Source organism: Atractosteus spatula, chromosome 9 (genome assembly GCF_055471065.1).
Source record: "Atractosteus spatula isolate fAtrSpa1 chromosome 9, fAtrSpa1.hap1, whole genome shotgun sequence".
Lineage (NCBI taxonomy): Eukaryota > Metazoa > Chordata > Actinopteri > Semionotiformes > Lepisosteidae > Atractosteus > Atractosteus spatula.
Window position 1 is genome coordinate 18,798,348 of NC_142714.1, and position 25,686 is coordinate 18,824,033.

Below are 25,686 nucleotides of genomic sequence, written 5' to 3' on the forward strand. Positions count from 1 at the left end.
CATGTTAAAATGGAATGTAGGGTTTGTAATTTTAATTATAAGATTAAATAAACTTACAATTACATTTGTAGTCAATTCACATAATTTGAGGATATCATAGGTGAAATAAGGGCACATTTCCAAAGTTTAATTTTTATGTTTCTGTAATGGGCAGAAAATACATAAGGAGTCATTTTTAAAGATCTGCAAAACATGTACTTCAGGTATGTGCATCAAATGTTGAGGTTGGTCATAATAAAATAATGTACTGTAGCACATTCTTTAGTATATCCTTCTTGTAGGGAAGTGAAATGGGATACTACCCTATTGACCCATCAGCTTAAATCGTTTTAACAAACTGTATGTATTAAGTCTGAGCATAAAAATGGACAGAAGAACAGTAAACTTGCAATAATCCCGCAGAACCATTTTCCAGTTATTTACAAGGTCCAGAAAAGAATGGGGAATCATCATGAAATGACATATCGACTTCTTGGCTGAGAACAGAAGTCTCTGTTTAAAATGAAGCACAATGTGTTTGCATACCATATTGCTTGACAAGAAAGCAGTAGCACAATTTTGTTTACAGTAGGCATCGGTTAATTTCTTTCTGGTCTCCCCACTTTGTAATTGTCACTTTTTAAATTGAAGGGAGCACCTGAACACTGTGTTCATTTTCCTAGTTTCCAACTAGAATGGATTGGAGGAATGATGCATCTTTCAGTAACAGCACTGGAAACAACAAGACCCAGTAGGCTTGTACTGTTCCTTAAGCCTAAATTCCTTGTTAGGCTCCTTACTCTATTTGATTCAAGCCCACACAACCTCGACAGCTCTCGGGCATTGCTTAGGCAATGCTGGTCCTCAGGACGTAGTGAATGACATTGGCCCAAAACCACAAAGTCTGGACTAAAGGGCTTAGCCTGTTTATCTGAATGCACATCTTCAGCAGTTATGCTGCTCTGGATCTGCCACTAATTTTTTATTTTATTTTAAAAACATTCAGTGTGATTGATTGTGTGAAAGAGAGATACTTTGTTTTTATATGAGAGGCAAAGCAGTTTATTGCTAATGTTAATTCCATGTTATTCCAGGCACTAAATCTGGGTAAAGAATGGTTTCCTTAGACTCCCACATAAAAATAAATTCAAGCAACACGCAAAGTATTTGACCTTAGACATGAGCAGGTTTGAAATTCCTTTAGGAAACCATCTGTCTTTAAAGATGAAGAGGTTCCCTTAGATTAATTTCACAACTGCATGACAAGAAAGTCCAAATGTTCCAACTGTGATTGTTAAAGGTATCTTAATGGTGAAGTTCCCAGCACACTTACCAGGAAAGATAAAGAAATGAAATGAAACATACTGTATCTGCATTCCTCCTACTACATGGGGGCATGTCAGATTTACTCTCGTAAGAAAAATTTCTGTACTAAAATGGATATTTTCTCTTTCCAAACCTATAGTCATTTAGACCATAACTCTCTTATTTTCCTGTTTCTAATTTAGAAAGCATTGTTGAAAATATTCATGTTTCATTAAGGAAGCAAGAGCAATATTTAATTCTTTATAATTCACCTTTATTAGTGGATTGCCCCAATCCTAGTGCATATAAATACTGAGAATTTCAAACAAAGTGTTTTTGTAACTAATTAGCCATCATAACATCAAGACACAAAACTAATAGTTACATGACATGCACATGGACAACGTTATAGAACAGTGTATTAATTTATTGCAGGGCAGCTGTATTCAGAAATATTGTATTATTCATTCATATCTCCCAAATATGCTGATACCTGTAGAAGGCAACATCAATAAACAGTAGCTAAAGCTGCTCACAAGTTTAAAGGTCTTACAGCTGTCTTGGAAAAGTGAGAAGTGGAGGTGCTGAATGTCAGTGGAAATTCTTTTCATTTCAAGCACTGTTGATACTGCCTTTAACATTATTGGACCCATTTAATCTAACACTACTGAAATACTTAAAGTTAAAAAAGAACAATGTGACTCCTGTACATTGTTTTCTCTTGAATACTGCATTACAAGTAAATATCACAAATTCATGAGGCAAAAGTAACAGGAACAGGATGTAGTGTAACATGTATACAGTATAAGGATGAGAATTAACTCTGTAATTCCTTTTTTTTGTTTTCCTTGATTTACTTAAATGAATCTTCAATATTCAAAACTACTGTATAGTTACTGTATACTGTACAGCAGGAGGAAATATTTGTGTTTTTATTACATTTTGTGAGGCTAATGCTATCAAGTTGGGAAACCTCCTTTTCAACTCAGCTAGATTTAAAAAAAAAATAATTATATATACTTAGTTGATTGAATTTGTTATTCTTTATACTAATTTCCAAAAAGCATTGGCCCTGTCTGACCTGCAGATGATAAAAGAGCTCTCTAAGAAAAATGTTGCACTGTTATGGTGTCAGCACCCACCTGCTTCTTGGCAGATTCCTCAGGGATACCTAATGTGTGAGAAAACAGAAGGGACCTCAATAGTTTCCTAGTCTGACAGGCAGACAGATAAAACTCTTTACTACTAGAGCTATGGATCTTAGGCTGAATACAAAGAGGCCCTTTGCTCTTGACTGTCCTTTGCTCAGCTCTGGTCATTCCTAATGGACATCATTTTTAAAAGTCAGCTTCTCATAATGAGCCAGTGAAAATCCCTGGTCTTGATGCATGAATAAATCATGGATTACACAGGGCACAGGTCTTCTTGGGTGATTAATACAGACTGAATACACACTATTTAGGTCCATCTAAAATTTTAGCCATTTGGCTATTTACAATACTGAGACAATTTTTTACATTAAATTTTATGAAAAAAGGTAGGCTTATTATCCAATGGGCTAAGCAACATAAATTGTCCTATCATTCTGGTATTTTTTTTATCTGCCTAATTATTTGAATTTTCTTCACTGTTCTGAAACACAAAAAACAAGCAAACAAAAAAAGTCCAAATTTACTTAATGCCATTACTTTTTTTACTTTTGTCCTGTGAATCTTGTCTATTGGGTTTATCTGCATTGAGACAAGCATAACATTTTTCAAAACTAGAAAAAGTTAATAAAAATAAATTGAATGAAAATTATTTATATCAAGCAAGATAATGTTAAAGCTTATTCAATTGCTTTTTGGACTAGGCTCTGGCTCCCCTGCAACGCTGAATTGGAAGAAGTGGTTAGTAAATGGAAGGATGGAATATTTTAATTAATTTTCTCATCAGTCTTTTTAAGTACAGTATCTACCTTTTTCAGGTAATTTTCTTGTTATTCATATAGTTCTATAAAAATTATTTACTTATTCCTCATATATGCAATGGGTTTAATATGCACTTTAATGAATCAGCACCTGCAAACCATGTATTACTTTATTTTGGCCATTGTGAAATCAATTACAGTATGTAGCTATTTTGCAATGAGGCATGCTAACATCAGAAATTTCCTACAGGTGATTTTATGTCAACAGCAACATTGGTTCCTCTTGCTTATGGTGAGCATTCACATGAGGCTTTTTCTATAGAAACTGAAATAAAAAGGAGCCAGGCTAGAAACTCAATGGGAGCAACTTCTGTTTTCATCAACAGAAAAAAGTATGGGGATGATTGACAAAAATTGCAGAGATATGTGACAGACTTTTGCTGAAAAATGCAGTTTTTTTTACCAAATTAATATTGCTATACTGGTGCAATCACTGAGAAAACATATTTAAAATAATTATTAAGAGCTTATTTTGTGTGGCTGGCTGGGTAATCATTGCTTCTGAAACAATATAATGTCTACAGCCTTAACACTGAAGGATATCTGCAGATCTGTGGATATTTCAGGGTTTTGCACAGCACCAATTACTTACTTTCTATGTGTTAAACATCTAAGAGTGTCTCATGCTTTTTTTCTAATATGTTTGCTGCTGGATTTGTCTACAACAGAGTAGGAATGAAAAACACAGGGAAAAATTGACCTGTACTTGAAGACTTGAAGGTCACTCAGCACATCTGTGCCTGTACTACTGATGATCAAATGCTACCCTTGATGCTGTAGCTGTGCTTGGGAGATTTCATACTTAAATAAAATTGAAGTAGGCTATTCTGTCTCTTGGATATCAGACATAAGGTGAACATACTGCCTGGGGCTCATTTACATTTTATAGTTAATTTATTTGTTATGATTCAATTTGAAACAACAGTCCAAAAATATACTATCATCTGTTTAAGATTTCCCATATAAAATGGTAAAATAGCGGTGATCCCAATAAATTGTGCATTGTAATTTATTTTCTTTTTAAATTTGTATCTCTTCACATCTTTTTACTTTATTTTGTTTTTACATGAATGCATATATTTTTAAATTCTTTCCTGGGCATAATCTTGTGTTTTTCAGATTTGGATTATTATTAGAAAGTCTGATATATGTAACAGTGCTTAGCAATATATAAATGATTATTACAATTATAATTACAGTATTATTGGTTTATTCCATGCTGAAAAGAGGGGAAAAGAAACAACATTTCTGGTGTGAGAAAGAGAGGGAAATCAGCAGCTGGTATAACATAGGAGAACAAAAGCCGGGAATATAGAGGAGATGGGAGCAGGGGGGAGGCAGAGTGGGCACTCAGGTGGTGTGCAGAGAGGTGTGAAGTCAAAACCTACAATTGAATAGAGAGGATTAGAAGGAAATGGGTCTGTTGTTGAGAGAAGGGGGAAGGTGTAATCCTAGTTTCCGGATAAAACTAAAAACTTTTAGTTTTTTTGGTTTTGGATGTCTTTCTGCAGTGGGAGTTAAGAAACCCTTCTCTGGGAACGCAGACATTGAGATCAGTGTGATCTTGGCTGTTAGAGGTGAAATGGGAAACTATGGGCTTGGAGAAATCTCTGATCCTCACAGCCCTGACATGTTCTCTGAAGTGGTCTCCTAGTCTCCTTCCTGTTTCCCCAAATTAGATAGCTGGGCATTTTCTTCAACAGATGTGTTATATAGAACTAATGCAGATAAAGATACACTCACACAACAATAAGTTGCTAAAATAGCTTAATTATTTATCAAATTATTATCAGCTAAATTATTATCATGTGCCAGCAGCCATATCACCCCGCAACTCACAACTGGCAACCCATTGAAGCTAAGCAGGTGTGAGCCTGGTCAGTACCTGGATGGGAGACCTCCTGGGAAAACCTAAGGTTGCTGCTGGAAGAGGTGTTAGTGGGGCCAGCAGGGGGCCCTCACCCTGCGGTTCATGTGGGTCCTAATGCCCCAGTATAGTGATGGGGACACTATACTGTAAACAGGTGCCGTCCTTCGGATGAGACGTAAAACCGAGGTCCTGACTCTCTGTGGTCATTAAAAATCCCAGGGCGTTTCTCGAAAAAGAGTAGGGGTGTAACCCCGGTGTCCTGGCCAAATTTCCCATTGCCCCCTACCAATCATGGCCTCCTAATAATCCCCATCTATGAATTGGCTTCATTACTCTGCTCTCCTCCCCACTTATAGCTGGTGTGTGGTGAGCGTTCTGGCACACTATGGCTGCCGTCGCATCATCCAGGTGGATGCTGCATATGGGTGGTAGTGGAGTCCCCCTTACCTGTAAAGCGCTTTGAGTGGAGTGTCCAGAAAAGTGCTATATAAGTGTAAGCAATTATTATTAATTATTATTATTATTATTTACTTTGTAAACAATCCTACATTCTTTGGATGTAATCCAGCCTAGATAATTGCTTTTGGTTGTGAGGTGAAGTAATTATTATGTGACTGTGCATTAAAAGAAAGAATACAGACTTGTGACAAGGCCTTAGTTTTTAGGTTCTACTATCTATACTTCATGCTTGGAAACACCATTAAGACAGTCCGTATATCTTCATTGTATAACATAATTGGGTTGATATTCATCATGGTTGAATTAAAGAAAGTAAAATGCATTTTTAAGAACACAGAAATAATGACTGAACAGGTGCAGCCTTGTAATAACAGTTGATATGATTTCCATTTTATAAGAACAAATTGAATTACTGTATGCTCATGTACAGTATAACTTTGACCATTGATCACACATACAGATCACTTTAAAAAGGCAAATAAACCTTGGGAAAAAAGTTTCAGTGTATTTCCTGTCAAAGAGGGTTTCATGCAGAACATGCAGGCTTAATTATTTAAAGCAAAGTAGAATGTTGTAATACAGAAAAAAAACTTCTAAGCAGTTAGAAACTAAGGATACATCTCAGTCTTTATAGGGAAAAGTATTGTAAATTTTTGGTGTTTACCTTTGGTTTATTTTAGGACAAATTAAGAGGATTCCTTTGTAAAAATTTAGATGTCTCTGACCAATTTTATTTTGTTTAGGTATTAGATAAGTTCAACTGCATGGATAGTGCAACAGTGTCCTTGAAAGTAATGCAGTGTAGGAGCAGAATTAAAATTAAAAGACAATGTAAAAAGCTTACCAGTTCATACATTACTTCCTCTTCAAAACTGAATAATAGCCTGTATAATATCCTGATGTACAGTATTGGGTCATATTCAAAAATGTTAATATCGAGTCTGGCTATAATGTAATTAAACTGTGAAGTTTTACATTGCTATAAGCTTCAACAATGAAGACTGGAACTTGAGAGGATTTTTTGCTTCATATGTGACCATATATCTGAAGGAGGTCACATGGTCATCAAAATTGATTACTAAGAAGTTATAACTGACTTAATTGAATATACAACTTCTTTCTAATCTTTCTCAGTGATCTTCTTTCTGTGACAATTTCATCTCTTTCTGAGGGAAACTCATGACATGGTGAGTTCATGTTCTTGAAGAGTGTGGGTTAAATTGAATCTGGCCTACAGTAGGTCACGAATGAGTGGTTTTTCATTAAATAAAGTCTTAACTGTATATACAGTATAACCCAATGAATACAAATAAGTCCTATTGTGACTTGGAAATATACCGTATACATTGTTTTTCCATGTGTATTTTCCATGTCGTATCCAGTGGAATTCAATCCTAAATCTATCAGTCTCTATGAAATGAGGTATGGAGTTTTTTAAAGTCAAAGTCAATTGTATTATTCTCAGGTACCACACAATTCCTGTTGGCTTTATCTATTACAACACAATCATATCTTGAAACTAAAAAATCTAAGATAGACATCCATTTCTGAGAATTGGCTTTTATGATCTAGATATCTGAAATGATCTAATAAACATGAGATGGCGATTCGTTGTCTCAGTGAACTAGGTGATAGATCATAAAAAGATTATGCTATATAGTCTGTATGAAAGGATATTGTCTTCACACAATCAAAACTTTAAATTGATAACAACAGAGGATCAGTTCTCTTTGAAATGTTTTTACAGTAGCACATTGTTTAAAAATTGTCCTTTAAACACTTGGCAAAATGTGTTTTATTTACTGCTTTTCTTGCAATGAGTTATGTTATAGACATAAAGATATGAAAATAGAATATAATTCTAATGATAGTATTGAGATAACTTCATCTGAACTGTATTCTATAGTGTCTATATGTACAGATGTTTGAAGGTTAAAGCTCAATCTGTTGATTAAATGGCTAGCTGGCCAGACCTTCAACTGATGTTGATATCATCATTTATAATCAAGGTCAAAACTATTTCAATTTTACTACATGAAGGTCACACTTGGGGCCATTGTCCAGCAACAGGATTGCTGGTAGGATTGTGGAGCAAGATGCTTCATTGTCACAGTTGCATGTGGAGGTTCTGTAGCAAGCAAAAGGTAAAGCAATCAAAAACATTTCCAGTTCATGACCCTTAAAACCAGTTCCCTTTGATTAATGTATCTGTACCATGGGTGGAACCTTGGCAACATCCTTCATATGGACATTAGCTTTGACCTCTATGACCTAATTCAGGCCACTCTTCTAAGTGAATTGAACTTGGTAAGCCTTTGGTATAATAACCAGTGGACAAAAGCTGACCATACACTGACATTAACAAATGTTCAACATGGCTGGATTTAGTTAAACAGTAATGTGTTACTGTGGCAGTGCCATTTGTATTTTTAAACTATCTGACTTTTTTGTTATTAATTACAAAAAGGACAACTGTTTCATTCTACTAGGTTACACTTATTCATGCTAGCGTGTATTTCATGATAAATTTACAACATATGAAACATTAGAAACAAAAGAAGGTCACTCTGCCTGTCTAGGTTGTTCATTTTGCTAGTAGATACCTGAGAATCCCATTCAGACTTTACCTGAAAGAAGACAGCTTTGACATATTAAACGTTATTGTTTTTGAAGTGAAAAAACAGTTCAGAAAGCATTAGTACAGATTTGTCTTGCCATCTGGGCTAGGAAGGTATAGTACAAATCTGAAATGGTTTGTAGAGAACACCTTCAGTGGACATTGTCAATGGAAGCCAAGTGCTTGTCATAGAAAAAGGGAGGACGTAGCAGAATAAATAAGGGCATATACTGTACTTATTATACCCCGGTTAGCTCTGTTGGTAGAGCATGAGACTCAGTCTCAGGGTAGTGGGTTCGTGTCCTGTGTCGGGTGCCAGGTCCTCCATGTTGGAGGATGGGCACAAGGCTAACAACCCTGTCCTGTAAAAAACAAATAAACAGGATGTTGCTGCCCCTAAGTGCCGGAAGGCATAACGGGCAAACATCCATCCATATACTTATTATATTATTGTATAATGTATGTATCATTTTAGTAAAAATACTAATTGTTTTTGGAGTGAAGCTCAATAAGGTGTGCTATTCAGTTTTTTCCATTAATCATTCTACCTACAGAATCTTCAATGGAAACAACTTGATAAACATTTACCTTAATTACATGAAAACGGAGTTATTGAAAGACTTAAGGTGATTGAAAAATAATAGTGTTGTCAAATCTGCAAAGGAAAACATTTGTAATAGCTGTTTTATTCTGAATTTTGTGCAGAATGTCCCATTATACACGATGTCTTTGCATCTCAAGATGTGAAACAGGCTTAAGGTGTCATTGAACACCATAAACTAACCACACGAGGAGCCATTTTATTTTAATTATCTTAATGGAAACTTAACTTTTTGACAAAAGCATACCACAACAATTAATCCCATTCTAGAAGAGTAAAGCGCTCTTCCTACCCCTTGACTAATGAAATCCCAAAAGATCTTTACTTACAATGGATTTCACAAATTAAATATACAGTAGTAATATTTGGATACTCAACTTTCTTCAGACAAGAAATAAGTGGTCACAAGTTAGTGGACTGAGCAAAAGATACAGATGGCTTACAAGAACCACCTTTCAGGGTTAAAGTGAGATTTAACAGCAAGCAGAATCTATGAATTATGGGAATGTAAGGATTAATTTGTTTTCATCGCTACACATCATTCAATATGTCCATTTCACTAGCCAAACTGAGCTATGTCTATTGATGAGCCTTATTAATGAGGGAGAACAATGTCGGATAACAAAGTTAACATGATTTTCAGCTTTGTGAAAGCTAGTTAATATTCATTTTCATGACAGATACATTAGTTAAGTAGATAATCATACAAAAAATAAACCAGAATTTTTTAAATGTTATTTTTATTTAGAAGTGAGACATTTGCAAAGGTTATTGAACATTGATTTACCCTAGCAAGTGACAAAGCTATAGTAAGTGAATTCTTGCAAGTCGCAAAACAAATGATAGGTAAATGAACTTCAATGAGGGGTGAAGAACAACTCTTAAATCCTCTGCTAACTGCACTGGCAGACAAGAAAAGAGGTGGGGAAACTAAAGTTGGTGCAGTAGTTAGCATTCTGTCTCGCAACCCTGGTGCCCTGGGTTCAGTTCCAGACCTGGGGAGTCATCTGCATGGAGTCTGTATGTTCTTCCCTTGTTCACAGTGGTTACTTCCGGTTGCTCTCCCACAATCCAAAGACATAATGGTAGGTTAATTGGCTCCTTGGTATGAGTCCGTCCAGGACGTACCCTGCCTTGCACCCATCGCTTGCTGGATTAGGCTCCAGTTCCCCTGTGACTCTATATTGGAAGAAGTGGTTAGAAAATGGATGGATGTTACTGTAGGTTGGAATAAACAGGAGCAGAGTGCCAGTGGTAAATTACTTTAGGTTACACGTTCACTGCAATACTTCCATATATTTTGACTTACAGTACACAGGCCAATCAAATACAAAATCCTTCTTGTCTATTCTGTTTTGAATATTGAACAATTTCAGTTTTAGTATTTGAATCAAATTGGAAAAAAAAGTACATATTTATTTTAAAAAGTCTCAATTGCTTGTGGTATTAAGGTCTCTGCTCAAATGGGTTCCTTTTCAAACACAAATCCCTGTCCCTCAAATTTTCTGTTTTGAAGATTCCAGATTTCTTGACGTTTTTCTATATTTTTGTCTTATGGCGTCCAACATAAGCAGAAGCTATGAATGTGGGACAATGTCATTGGATGACTTGCAAATCAGTGGATGATTCCACTTGCAAATCAGTGGATGATTTGCAAATTTGCTTCATTTCGGTAGTGTTGACAACTCCAAAAACTCCAATTAAGACAAAGTGCAGCAGTAAAATAGTAAGTAATTTGATTAGGTTTTGATTTATTGTTTTAATTAGGCTGCTGAGAGAACAACAGCTTGGCTATAAGGCTGAGCCCATCATAAACCCTCCCATTAGGTGGAATGAACCAAGAAACTGTCAAAAAGGCTATAATGTAAGGAGGGTTTAAACTGATTAGGACTGGGCGAGGTGTGTAAGGAAGTTGATACTTATGCTGAGGTGAGTGGAAGTGTTGAAGGTTAGGGTTGATCTCCTTCTGAACATTCTTTAAAACTCCAATAAATTACACTGTCCCAGTGTTTTTTTAAGTTGTCTTCAGGTTTGGTGTGTACAATGATGTGGCAATTTTGTTACCTGAACACACTCTGCAAGGCTTCAAAACTGACAGGTCTTACTATAACAGTAATTCTAATAATCAGGGCAGATGCCAAACGAACATGCAGCTTTATCAATTTAACTAAAGCTTATTTTACAAACTGACCATTGTCTGAGATGGAAGATTCATAAAGTATCCTATCTGAAGCAATGCTGTCCATTTGTCTTGTTGCTGAGACACTTTTATGGCAAGCATAAAACTGTTTACAGGCCTCACATGGATGTAATGATATACAGTATAGACACTGTAGATTGAACATGATGAGAAAATTGTGATTATATGAATAGTATTAAGTGAGATAATTTGAGAGAACTGTTATTGTACATGATGCACATTGTAGTAGTTTTGTATGTACCTCTAAAATTAAATTTGGTGAACACCAATTTTCTATACTGGAAGAATACGGAATAATGAGATCAATTGATTTTTGGCTTATTTACTCAGTGGGATTCATGAACTTCAAGACCACTAGACATGCTGTAATTCAAGGATCCAGATTACATTTTATTTTGCTTACAAAGATAAACCAAAAAGCCCTGCTTAACTCTTACTCAACGCTATAGAAATCAACATAATATGACCATATTGTTCTAGGTTAAATCAAGGTTCCCATTGCATTGTAAGAGTTTCTTATTCCTTATGAGATTAATCATTCTAATCAGAATTATACAGTACGTAACATTTTGAAATACAGTACAATATAACTTTTGATGTCAGTACCAATGTTTACCATAGTATCAATTTGTACTTTCATTATTTGCCTAAAATTTCATATGTACAGTATGGGTTTTCAAGCAATGTGAGTTTTATTTTTTAATATTTTGACAAAGCAAAAAAGTTTGTTCGTGCCAGAATACTGCCAAATAAAAAAATGTTAAAATGCCTTGTATTTGCACACTACATGTTGATCTGAATATGTAACCAATTCTAATTTGAGGTGAAGTGTTAGCACATGAACAGGGGATTAGATTGGATACTACAATCCCATGCTTGGCTTTGGACAAATGCTTTGTGTATTTCAATGCTGTGCATTTGATGACCTTTAGGATATGAATGGCTTTGAGGCCCATTGTTTTCAGTTTGACTGTCTGACCTAGTTATTAATCTTTTGATTCCAGTCTTAAGCATTTGATTGTATTTTTTATTTATTTTTTGTGAACTAGGTGGTATGCTTTATCTTTACCTCCTGGCTTGGAAATGACTTCACAGCCAGAAGGCACATACACAGTTCACTCACAGACTCTCGGAATGAAGTAGATCCCTTGACCTTTCAGCACTTGAGGCCCTCCCTTTAGCAAGCCTTGGGTTAAAGAAAAACCCCAGAGAAAGAGGTGCTGAAAGTTAGAAAGAATACAATGGAGAAATAACTTCAGAACAGTTTATTGTTGGCAGTTTGGTAAACACAAGATACCACCTACCATGTCTGGCAGACCGTGCATGCACTTTTCCCTTCCAGACATGAGAAATACCAGGAAAAACATATTCTGAGCCAAGAGTAAAGAATGTTTTTTTAAAAAAGCTACTCTGAAGGAATCTAATGCTAGTACATCAGGCTAAAGGTGATATATACAGTATATGAAAATGAAGTACTTTCAGAATTGGAGAACAAATGAAATGTTATATAAACAGAACAGTTTAGCTAATTTGTGCATTATTACAAGAAGGTTTTCAAAGAACATTCCCTCGAGGATTCATAAATGTAGTGTGAACCAGAGGTTATGGGCTATGTAGTGCCTTTGTTGTATATTTTTTTTAATAGACAAAGAGGTTCTACAACCATGTGCTTCCCTAGCAGGCAATAGATTTACAATAGGTCTAGTTATTAGTTAACTGGATGTTTGCAACCCTGATTTGGAAGAAGCGGTTAGAAAATGGAAGGATGTTGTTAAAATCTTAAAAAAAAAATGTTGATATTACCTGTGAAGGCAGGAGGTGACTGCTAATTATTTTGTGAATGGGTAAGTAGCAATGCATGTCAGACTTGTCTACCTGGATCTCCTATTTACTTTACTTCATGGGATACTTATTTTAGATACATTCTGTGGACTTTTTAACTGGCATTCCACTGATGAGAATTTTTTGGTTATTATTGTTGTAGACCTATTATAGGAAAGGATACATTTTTAATATTCCTTTCGTGGGTGCAAATTAATTGTGTAATATTGTCACAATCTGCTGTGCTTTTTTATGCAACTTGATTTTTTTGATTGCACCAAATATTCTGAAATTATAAAAACTCTATACAACTCTCAAACCATGCATCTATTTTATACCTCATCCTCTGTTTCAGCGATGTTGTTAGGCAGCTACTGTACATACTGAGAAAGGTATGCCAGCAGCCATATCACCCTGCAACTCACAACTGGCAGCTTACTGAAGCTAAGCAGGTGTGAGCCTGGTTGGTACCTGGATGGGAGACCTCCTGGGAAAAACTAAGGTTGCTGCTGGAAGAGGTGTCAGTGGGGCCAGCAGGGGGCTCTCACCCTGCGGTTCATGTGGGTCCTAATGCCCCAGTATAGTGACGGGGACACTATACTGTAAACAGGCGCTGTCCTTCGGATGAGACGTAAAACCGAGGTCCTGACTCTTTGTGGTCATTAAAAATCCCAGGGTGTTTCTTGAAAAGAGTAGGGGTGTAACCCCGGTGTCCTGGCCAAATTTCCCATTGGCCCTTACCAATCATGGCCTCCTAATAATCCCCCTTTATGAATTGGCTACATTACTCTGCTCTCCTCCCCACTGAAAGTTAATGTGTGGTGAGCGTTCTGGCGCACTATGGCTGCTGTCGCATCATCCAGGTGGATGCTGCACATTGGTGGTGGTGGAGGGGAGTCCCCATTACCTGTAAAGCGCTTTGAGTGGAGTGTCCAGAAAAGCGCTATATAAATGTAAGCAATTATTATTACAATAATTATTAAATAACAAAGCTGGATCTTCTTTGAAGTTAGATCGACTGGATCTCTGTTGTTTTCATTTAATTTTGTTCTTCAATAATTTTCTTATCCATCCATCCAAGAATTTCTAACAGCTTCTTCTAATTCAGAATCCTGGGGGAACCAGAGCCTACCCTGGCAAGCAATGGGTGCTAGGGCAGGATAGATTAAGATAAGGTACAAGCTGGACAGGATGCCTGTCCGTCACAGGGCAGATACAGGCACAGACATGCACACAGAAATATTGCTCACAACTTTGAGATGGTTTTGCCAATAAATGGAACTTATAAACCCTACATGTAGATCACATTGGAAACTTTCTGTGGTGAAATATCTACTGTAAAACCTGTACTTATTACTGTACACATTACATTAGTCATTACAGCGACTAGTGAGCAGGAAGGGACACATGTCACAATTCTTTGGAACTCTCGCTCTCGTCCGTAGCGAGACCAGGGGTTTGCGACAGCATACAGACTTACAGTTCTTTCTCAAAGTTCACGATTTTGTGATCAATTTGAAATTTGTGATTTTTTTCTATACAGTCAATGAATTCATTTTGAAATCGAGATTTAATAACCGGTCAGGCTTCTATGAAAATTGGCCCTAGGTGTGAGTGTGTAGCATCCCATCCAGGGTTTCTCCTGCCTCACGCTAGTTGCTTGCCAGAATAGGCTACCCGACAACCCTGTTTTGGATAAAGCGGTTAGAAAATGAATGGATGGATAAGACCTTTGATCTACAGTAACCATGAAAATGACAAATTAGTTTGTAACTCCATAATGAGTGCTGATAGGGTCATAGTAACTATGGAACACAAATAGGAGCTCTTAAGTGCTCAACAAAAAATTACCTTGCCTCTGACCATTCATAAAGTTCACAGGAAAAACGTCTTATTACTCCTGCAGATAGGGTCGTAGTTGTTCTGCAACACATACCTGTATACAGTAGAAAACCACATACTGTAGGTTCTATCTAAAAATGTCCTTACCCAGAAGAAGGAATATGTCAGCTTGGCCACTGGTGATCCCTGAATGCAGACATTTTAAATTGCAACTGGTGGGTGTTACACTTCAATGGTGGATGTGTGAGTCACTCCTATACGTAGGATGAAAAGCACTATAGAAATCCAATGGATTGATGAGCCTGATTTTTGCAAAAAATTCAGCTTCACCTGAGATTTTGGTTACATTGCTGCTATGAGCTCTGGGTTCAATTATGGACCTGGGGTGCTGCCTGCCTGCATGGAGTTTGTATGTTCTCCTGGTGTTTGCACTGGGTGTTTTAGTTCCTTAACAGTCCAAAAACACACAGGAAGGTTATTGTGTTCTGGGAAAATTGACCCTGGTGTGATTGCATGAATGTTTTTATCTGTCTGCCCAGCGATGGACTGGTGTTTCGTCCAGGGTAGGCTCTGGCTCGTTCATGATTTTGAATTGGACGAAACTGTTGGGAGATAGACAGCTGGATGGCTAGGCTCATTTTATGTTTAAAGGTTTGTCTGCTTTCCTACATTCTTTCAGTTTGAGTCAGAGCAGTTTACAGCAGGGTTCATTTTAACATCCAAACACTGGAAGGGGAAAGCCTGAACATTCTATAAATGGCTGTAAAGACAACAAAGTTAAATTATACAAAAAAGAAATACCAAAGACAGAACTATCATCTTGCTGCAATAATGGTATTTCATTTGGTTTTCCTTAACTTTGTATGTTCTTAAGAGATAAATGTCAGGCATAATTTTTTCAGTGTTTGCATTTTGTTGGTTCACAGCAAAGGTTTTCCATTACATGGTGGATATTTTATAAAATGATGGCAGATTGGTAGCTCCTTGGTGGACACTTTTATTTTTCTTTTATTTACCTATTTGATTTCTTTTGTCCACAGGCATTTTATACTCCCTGTCTTTGAAGCTAAATAAATTGCTTCTCAGGCCCAGTGGCCCAGGAAAAGCAAAACAAAAAACGAATTTATACCCCCATGAAAGTGCTGATGGTTTGGATTTAGTCTCAAGATTTCACAAAGGGCAGTTTATATTCTTTACTTTGAAGGTGAAATAGCTGCCACCTCAGTCTTATCATAGTCATATATTATGAATTCACTTCCATTCTTTGACATTGTACTCTCATATCAAGCTTTGAGGTGTAGGTTATCGTTCATTATTCATTACTCTTAAGGTTAAATGGATGCCTTTAGGAGATAAATCAGTCTCGGACATTTTTTGTATTTTTTACATGGATACTTTTATAGTTCATTTTTTGGGGTATGTTTTATCAGCTCTATCTTTACTAGAGAATTTGTACTCAATAAGCTTTAAGTTGAAAATTAAGTGACTTTGAAAATGAAGCACCTTAACTGTGCACAGTTCTGCATATTTGGAGATGCTTGTGAGTGTTCTGATCAGTTTTGTTGGCTGTACAAAGCCAGATGAAATGACATCTGAAGTGTCTTTCGTATCTAGAGAAGCAAAGGTAAATGGTCTTATTTTGATTTGTTGTTGACTTGAGGCTCCATGTTTCATATTTACAAAAGGAAGCATGTTTAAAAAATATACAAATGAGTCCAGAATAATTTGTTCAACTAGTAACACGTCATATGTCTCTTCAAATCCAGTTATGATGAACCCTAAAGTTGTGATTACCATCTAAAATTCATATTTGGCCTACTGTATCACAGAATTCTGACAACTTTTGTACTTTTTTAATTTTGGATCAGTACAAATAACAAACTGAAGAATATTCTTATCACCTGAAGATATGGCAGCCTCTTTAATTATCTACCCAAATATACTATACTGCTAAATAAATCAACATCAGGCTAAAAACACCACTTTTCTTTTAAGGTTTATCAATAGTGGGAATGCTCTAGCACAACAATATAAACTTAACAGCAGTTCCAACAGTAAATAACACATTAAAGGGCTTTAAACAGATTGTGAAGGTAAGAAAATGGCAGATATAAGGTTAATTTCAATGTCCTCCATAGTCTAATTTCTTAATTTGAAACTAAGAGGTCATAGGTTTGGATCTTGTCCTTTTTGGTTTGCCTTCTAATTTGTGAAGCTGCCCCCACTGGGTCAATACCATCTTTCCTCAACAGTTTGGATGTAGGTGTTGATTAGTTCTCCTGGCCCCAAGAGGAAGGTTGCAAGGAATGTTCTAACAAGTTCTTATTGGGGAGTCCAGCTTCTATTTAGAAGGCCCCTGAGGCAGCTGACCGGGCCAATCTTTCCCATAGCATTTTCATGTAGTAAAGTGTCCTTCTGCTATGTGAAGTGATTAGAGGGACATCAGCCTTCAGGATCCAGAAGGGTCAGGTGTCAGCTTAAAAATTCAGAAGCTAAGGACTGAAGAAGAGAGTGGGGGGATCACCCGTGATCAAAGGTATTAGCATCTGCTAGCTGACAAGAGAGGTGTCAGTTAGAAAGAAATAGATTGTGTGCTGTATAATCATGTGAAAATACTGAAGTGGATTTCTCTATAGTTCTCTATTGTCTTTTTGGAATGCCTTCATATTCAGTATACTGTATATACCTGTCTGCTTTCTTATCTGTGATTAAAGCAATATTTTAACTCCAGGGAACTCTGTTTGGTGACACATGCAAACTCAACTTTAGACAATTTTTTTTTATTAACTTTGTCATTATTGACTATTGTAACTACTCTTTCTCAGTAATTATATATAGTTTTAAAAGTAGGGTGCAACATACAGTAAGCTCTCGTCTCTGTTGTTGATTGACCTAACAACTCAAGCTCCATGATATCATTCTCCCTGATGATATTGAAATAAATGTATTCTATACCTCCTTTTTCATTTTCGTTTTCCACTCATTGGCAGACAGTGCCAGGGGCTGCTCAAATCCCAAGGGTGCCTCTCCACTAGGAAAGACAATTATCTGCTTTTTGATGGTGAGAACCTTCTGTGACACATTCTGCAAAAAACTGCGTACCGTGTCATTGTTGTTTTGAAATGAGTAAGATCTCTCTAAACCAGTCGTATCTGAATTCCGGTTTGTGTGCTACTTCTTTAGAAATCAAATGTAACACTAGAAGTCAGTAGAACAACCCCTTACTTATATTTAAAACACAAAATCTAGATTTTCTATTTGTTGTCCTTTTGTTGCTCACAAGCTCAACACAAAGACCTGAAACCCAGTCACATACTGTACCATAATGTTTCTAGATTTACTTCAGTGTTGTGGAGTTGAATTATTTATGCATAGCGATTTGAATGGTCGCATAAGATATGATTTTATTGCTTTTGCTTGGAGGAGCATCTATTTCTAGAAATCAGTACCCCAGAAATCCTGAAGAAATCTTGTTTGACCTGATGGTCTGAAATATAGGACCCTTCTTTTTAGTACCTTACTTAATGCATACTGTATGTGAATACTTTTTTAAAATATTGGTGTAGCTGTATGTTTCTTTCACAGAAAGTCATGTTTGAGACAAAGTATGCAAAACCCCATATGTCATAATCCTCCTTGAAGATGGGATCCAGTATAATTGGATTTTTTTTTAATTTGAAGCTTAAGGCACACCCCTTAAGAGAAGGTAAATTGGCAGTTGTGACTCACTTGGGGACCTTGTTTCCATTCCAGCGCTTCAAACCACTTGATAGTTCGGGAGGCATGTATCAATATATACCCCTAAAGCTTTGGAAAAGAGTTCTGTGTTCATAATGAGACACGATAACACTCCTCAGAGGACCCCTAAGACAGAAGATTAGCTCAGATCTCTAGTATCTTTATTACCATTGCGAAAGGGTTTGGAGGAGAGGACTGTAGTGGTATTAGCTCACACATGTGTGCAAGCAGGCATGTGGGTGAATGTATTGGAAAGGTGTGGGGGGGGGGGGAGACTGCTGAAAAGGGTGGAATTGTTAAGTAGGCTGGGACCATCTGTCCTCTTGGGGAGGTGAAAATGTGCATGATTGAGTGACACCTGCTTGTCAAGTGAGAGCCTGCTGGGAAATTTGTTCCTGGATCACTGAATCCAGAGGCAATAGTACCTGCATGCGAATCAGGCAAAATAAAGTCCCACAAGCAACCCCCCCCCCCCCACAGCAAGGCATATCCGAGATTCTCATAAATGCATTCTTGGCTTAACGTGAGCATTGGCAATTATAGTTGTATGCAACTGTTAAGCTTTGTCACGGTCGTCTAATTAAATTTGTCTGTGCCGTACATGAGCAGCATCTGATTTTGATCAAATAAATTAAAGAAAGATGTGCAAAGGAAAACTTTTATCCCTTACTATTAGACAAAGAAGCTAAAATGTATTGTATTCAATGATAGAAATGCTGATGAATAACAGCCTATGCTGTTTAATAATTTTAGATTAATTTAAGGTCAAATTCATGACCTACAGTAAAAGGTAAGACAGGTAAGGTAGGTCATAAACAGCAATATGAGCATACGGCACATATGAAAAGACACTACCTGCACGGGTAGATCAATTAGTGTGCATGCGTTTTTATAAGACCAAATTAGTTAAATTTGTGAATTATTTAGAGGACAACTGCTAAAAATAAAAATGCTGATTCAGTGTCTTACATTTAGGCCTACAAATATATATTCTAGAAGTTTAATGCAGGAAAAAACAAATATTCATGCATTAAGACAGAAATGAGATTCAGACTGTATAACAGATTGAACCATTTAAATATTCGAAGGGCTACATAGATTTGCATTTAAGCTAACACCGGGGGTGAATTTTTGAAACCTGTTTCTTTATTTTCAGTGGAATTACATTGGAAAGAATTCTATTGTGTATTCATACATGACCTTTGAGGTTTTAGGACCTAATAGAGAGAGATCAAACTGCTATGCACTGGAAAAATCTCTCTTTATATATATACTGTATTACCAATAGGGAAATATGGCAGGCCAACTCAACAAGGGGGTGAATTCACAACTGACCTGCCACTACAGGCTGCCAAAAAGGCCCTCTAATTATTGTATACACACACGGCGACAATTAGTTAGATTATTGAAGGATTTTGGTCTACATACACACATGAATCTAATCAGTAGTGTTTTTGACTATAAAGGACATGGTACTAGTGGAGGTTGGGATTTATGTGACTTTTTTTTTTCATTTTTGTAAGTCTTGGAAGAAGAACAAACATGCAGGAAACCTCTTAATTTACAGTCATCGTGACGTTTCTGTGTGGGCAGATCCAAAGGACAGACTAGCTTAGTGTAGGCTCTGTCTCAGCAGCTTATAAAATACAGAGTTCTCATATCACACCTCTGACGAAGGGCTGATGTACACTTTTGTCACATGACCTCTGCTGAGATCTATCACAACCTTTTCGCTTGTTTACCACATTATACTATAACAACTCAGTCTTTTTGTATTTTGGTGGAATTATTGTTAGGAAGTTAGTGTATATATTAATAGATTTGTGTTTGTCTTATCTGTTGTAAATTCACAGTCTTATCTTTGTGTGTCTGTTCTACCATGTTGTGTCAGGGTTACAGAACCTGGATTAAATGGAGGCGTCCTGTCCATCACCAGGACTGGGGACGGAGCTTAGAGCATTTAACCTGACTCTCTTGGCGTAGCAGGTTAGTCTTCTTTGTTTTGTCTTTAAGCATGATTATTGTATGATGCCTGGTCTTTGTCACTAACAGCCTGGTGTTGCTAATTCTTTTGGAGCCACTAGTAGGAACTTTCCTTGAAAGACTTTGTAAATAGTTTTTTGCTGCCATAAAGACAAGGACGAAACCTGTATCCTAATAAGAAAGGATCCTAATCAGAACTAATCTAAGATATGAAAAAGATACTAATCAAATTGGGATCTATTTCTCTATTCAAAGCAGTGCATCGCCTTGACAGAGGCCCTTCCACGGGTGGATCTTGAGGGCCTGCACACATAAACACACCTCCATTCCACAGAGTCAACACAGCTACTGCCTGGCATATCACCAGGGAATGCATTTTCAGCATCACAGAGCAACATATGCCAGCCCACCAGCACATCTCCTTATTTTTGTGTAGTCTGTCCTGTTTTTTCAGACCCCCTCCAGGATCCTAAGCCTTACATGTTGGTCCCGTCTTAGGGAAGGCTGCATGGTCTTCACTATCCTTGTTGTTCTCATGTGTTTAATCACACTCACTAATTCTGTGCTCCATATACTCAAACACTCCTGCTGCAGCCATCATCTACTATATTTGATGCTCATCAAGGCTGCTTTTCGCCTGCATGTGCAGCTGTCAGCTCATCACACTCATTCAACATATCCATGTCCCCTGCAGACATTCTTGTATTTGCTGCTCGGCCAGGCCAATTCTCTGGAAATTGTAGCTGTCGGCCCTCAGCCAATCAAAAAGGTCGCTTCTCTTGTGCCAGTTTTCTCTCACAGAGCCCTGATGGGAAGCTTGTTCTCAGATCCACCCACTTTCCTGAGAAAGATTCAATTCAACTCACATCCGCCACACATTAAGGTAACTACCAGCTGCAATGGTGGCCTCCCAGCCAAACAATAGCTGTCACCCTGTCAAAATCGCTAAACCAGGAGAGATGTCTTTTTTTTGGACCTCTGGAAAGGACGTCAGAGTGATCATTTCATCTTTGCACTGGCTTCTTATTGGATTTAGTGTTGACATCAACATCCAGAGGAGTGGCTCCACTCAGTTCCATGGAGAGCCTATCCTTACAGCACCTTTCCCTCTCATTGAATTCCATTCCATCCAATTGCTGTAGACTCATTCATATCAGTTGTGCCTCATTCTACAGGTTTCCCCAATTATCAAGCAGAGTCTTGACTCTGAAGGCCTTTCCAGGTCTGAGTTTGTAGCTAAGATGGTGGCTTTCTCACAAAGTCACCCCTGACTACCTGACACATACTCTAACATGTGTGGGCATTAAAATATCAAAATGTCCTAATTTTACTCAAATGATGCTCCAATGTATACATAATGACAATACACATCTGAAGTTATTACTTTGTCAGAAGTCTTGAACTTACTGTATAAACATGGGTATGTGTGGCTGTAAAATATAAATTATTGAACTTTGAATTCTTTTTTTACATTTTACATTCATTATACTTGCAGTGAGAACTGAAGGTCATGCTTCTTGTTGCCTGATAAGCAGCTGCTGTTTTAATTCTGCCCTTTAACAGAAATATCCATGCCATGTTTAAGATTAATGAATATAAAAGGTCCAGGAAATAGTTTGTACCTAACTGACTGTCATCACAGTAACAAAGAAAATAGCACACTATTTCTATACTTGGGTGGTTTTACAAGATACAGGATCATTAGCTAACAACTCAGTGAAAGTGTAAAACAGTCACTTCTTGTGGCAGAGCTTCCTCCAAACCAGATATTCTGAGCTTAAGAAAAATAAGAGCTGGTCATTCAGCCCATATAAATTAGATAAATTCAAATATATATTTTAAATCTTTAATCTTTTCATTTTTAAAATCTAAATCTTATATAAGAGTTTGTTGAAGGATCACTTTTTTTAATTTTCAACCCTTTCCTTTCTTAATCCTTAATAGTATTTATTAATAAAAATAATATTTTTCTTCTCTATCTCTTAGTGAGACTTTCAGTTAGGGGAGATGGAAGGTGTTTAATGATAAATTTAATATTAACATAAAAAATAAATTATACAAGAGTTCAAAATAACAGTCAGCAAACAATGTATATTAAATGTATTTAACAAGTCAGTAGTATATTCAGAAAACACAGCATTCCTCAGAAATAGATGAAGAGATGAATAGTTATCATTTTAGCGAGCTGTGTCCTCAAAATACTTATTTGCTGTTATGAATAAGGAAAATTACTGTCAGCAAAAATGTTTTTAATGTGCTACTTTTCATTTTGGCCATACTGTAGGTAACTTGTAAAACTCAGTTTTCAACAAGCTTTGTGTAAATATACTGCACCCTGGTATAACAACATCTCCTCATGTTAAATTCACATTGTGATAGATGGCTTGTGGTAGATGGCTTATTTCTTGTTGACTAGTAGTCAACCAGGGAAAGAAATGAAAGTTGCAGGAGTTTCCTACTGTACATCACTTTCTACTATAACAGAATGTTTAATCTAAAGTATGCTGTGCTCACCAAGTCTGTTTTATATTCTCTAATATAAAAGGCTATGCACTTATTTATGGAGCAATGTGACCTGTGATTTCTGATTTAGACACAATCCTATTAAAGTAAATACAGCACACAGGATTTCCCCAGCCTGTCTGTACTCTATATTGTAGTTCACCATCAATATAAAAGCATAATCTCCAATTGATGAAAAAGAAGGGCACGGAATTTGATTTTCTATGCTTTAGACTGAGAGGTCAAGCAAGTGCAGCGTCTTTTAAATAACATCAGCTTTTTGGAGACTCTAATTGCAAAGCCTTCAAACGGTATAGATTAGTTAGTACTTAATTCGAGCTGGTAGCAAAGCACAGGAGAGTTAGGATTGAGAGATTAGGAGGTATGATCCCAAGTCAGAGCTAACAGTTTACAGTAGATGCAAATCTAGCAAATGTAGATTTTGAGTTAATCCTATTTGCTTTACAAATAATTTCAATTGAAACCAGAATTTCATTGTTTTGTCCCAAAAGTGAGAAAGAGGAAGAGAAATGTTAAAGAAAAAGAGTTAGCTGATGACAGCTGCCTGCATTGATCTATGTTTGATTTCTTTGAATAATTGGAAAGTAGTATTTCATGCTTTTTTTTGCAAAATCTGTATGAGTAATCCTGAGACTTGTATTGTGATTTGTTTCATGTATGGACATGCAACAGGTGTGATTTTTTTATTCTAAATTGTTTTCAGAATTGCACCACTAAGGCTTGGATTTCATTATTACTTCACATGAACATGAACTTGACAACATTTTTCAATTTTGAATAGAGTCGTATATCTCTATTTAGACTGGAAATTTTGCTTGAATGTTGAAATAAACCTATTCTCTATTATATAATGTATTACTTATTTTACATAAAACATAAAACTGTGCATAACTTTTAAATTACAGCTGCACATACTGTACCCATGATTATTGTTATTTCTATGTTTCTCTTTTTGTGTCTAAGTCTCACAATTCATAATGATGGCCATTCAGTATCTAAAATGACCAACAACAGGGAATTGTGAATGTGAATTTGATAAGTGATACATAAATAATTTAAAAGTTTGGCATGATTTCACACAAGAATCACCAAGCGATGACAGGACTAGTGTATAACACCTGTCCTCTAGGCTTACACAAAGTGTGTAAAAATGATTAACTTTTTTAAGTCACAACAGGTATTTTATATGTACAAAGCCCTGTCTAAATGGCTGGAAAAATGAAAAGATTGTGACAAATTGATGCCTAGAAATGCAAAATTCTGTTCTGAATTTACTAAACTTAAAATGAAACTAAAACTAAAACTACATGATAATTTAGAATATAGTTAGAATTACTGCATTACCTGCAGCTAAAATAGTTCAGGGAATGATAAATGAAACACAGAACAACTGATACTGTATGCATGCGCTTTCTCACATCATGAGATGAGACAAATTGATACAATGTGTCACTTAATCTCATCAGTAGACAGAAGTGGGAATACAAGCTTCCCAAGCTATGACAAGTAAAACTTATCAGGTAATTAGAACATTTATTTCAGCAGCATGAATCACAGAGAAAACACATGATTAAGTAGAATGGATTGGTATCATTAAGGAAAGTGAAAATGAAGCATGATAAAAATGGCAGCATGGATTTCTGCCTATCCAACACAGTGAATTAAAATCTGAAGAGGGACGTATTGTATGTAGTTATGGATGATTAATAAAAGGCATTCATCTTCAGTCACATAAGTGGTACATACTTCAGGCCTGTGGAAGCAAGTAGATTCCCTTGGATTGCCTTCACATGGATAGTCAAAGAAAAGAACCAGAGAAGATTAGAACGGGCACGATGTTGATCGGATTTAAAAATTGATTGGGTGATCTGTTTTCTTGTATGTTACAGTTATTTGTATTTTTACCCACATATTCAATTCCATCCTACCTGGAGAGCTATATACTCTGCTTTTAATCCAAAGCACTGCAAACATGCAGGGAGAAGTCTGTATTTTATCATTTTCCTTTCTTGACTCTTTCAGTACGGTATAGCAGCCATGTGTGAACTGGTGTAACAAAGCTGCTGAGGTCAACTTTGTGTATACAGTATCTCTATGTTCTGCTGTGATGATATAATAAAGGCTATATGGCACTGAGTTGCAATAGAAAAGGCAATATAAATGAACTGCATTGTGCTGTATTCCCCAGATAAAAAGTAGATGGGCAGTGTACATCCTCAGAGGAGAACATACTGTAAGGACAGCTGTTCAAGAGAAGGTAGATGTACTCTGAATAAACTTAACTTCTTCATGAAGAATTACTTCACAAGAAAGAAGAAATGAATTGACGTCATAACTGATGTTTTTTTAAGTTCACATTAGACTTAATAAATGGAACAGTCTCTTTTTCTTTGGGTTACTTTCATTATATTAGAGAATATGATTTTATTCATAAAACAATGCTTACAAGGTTTGTTATTAATGTACCCCACATTTTAATCCGGCAAGGAATTAAATACTACAGTATGCCCAAATACTATTCCCAAAATACACTTAAATTTACTTTAGGAATAAAATTGCCAGTTTTCAGTTTTTGAAATGCAGGCTTTGGTTTGTCCAAATGTTAGTCAGTGTTTTATGAAAACCTTTTCAGCCACTTCAGTAAGCTTTAGTGCTTTCTCTACATATTATATTTAGGACACAGACGTTATCTCATATGTTGCACACGGCATGTGGTCGTTCAGCTTCTGATACACAAGTGTGAAAATCTCACACTCTTGCCAGTCCTAATCCTCAGTTA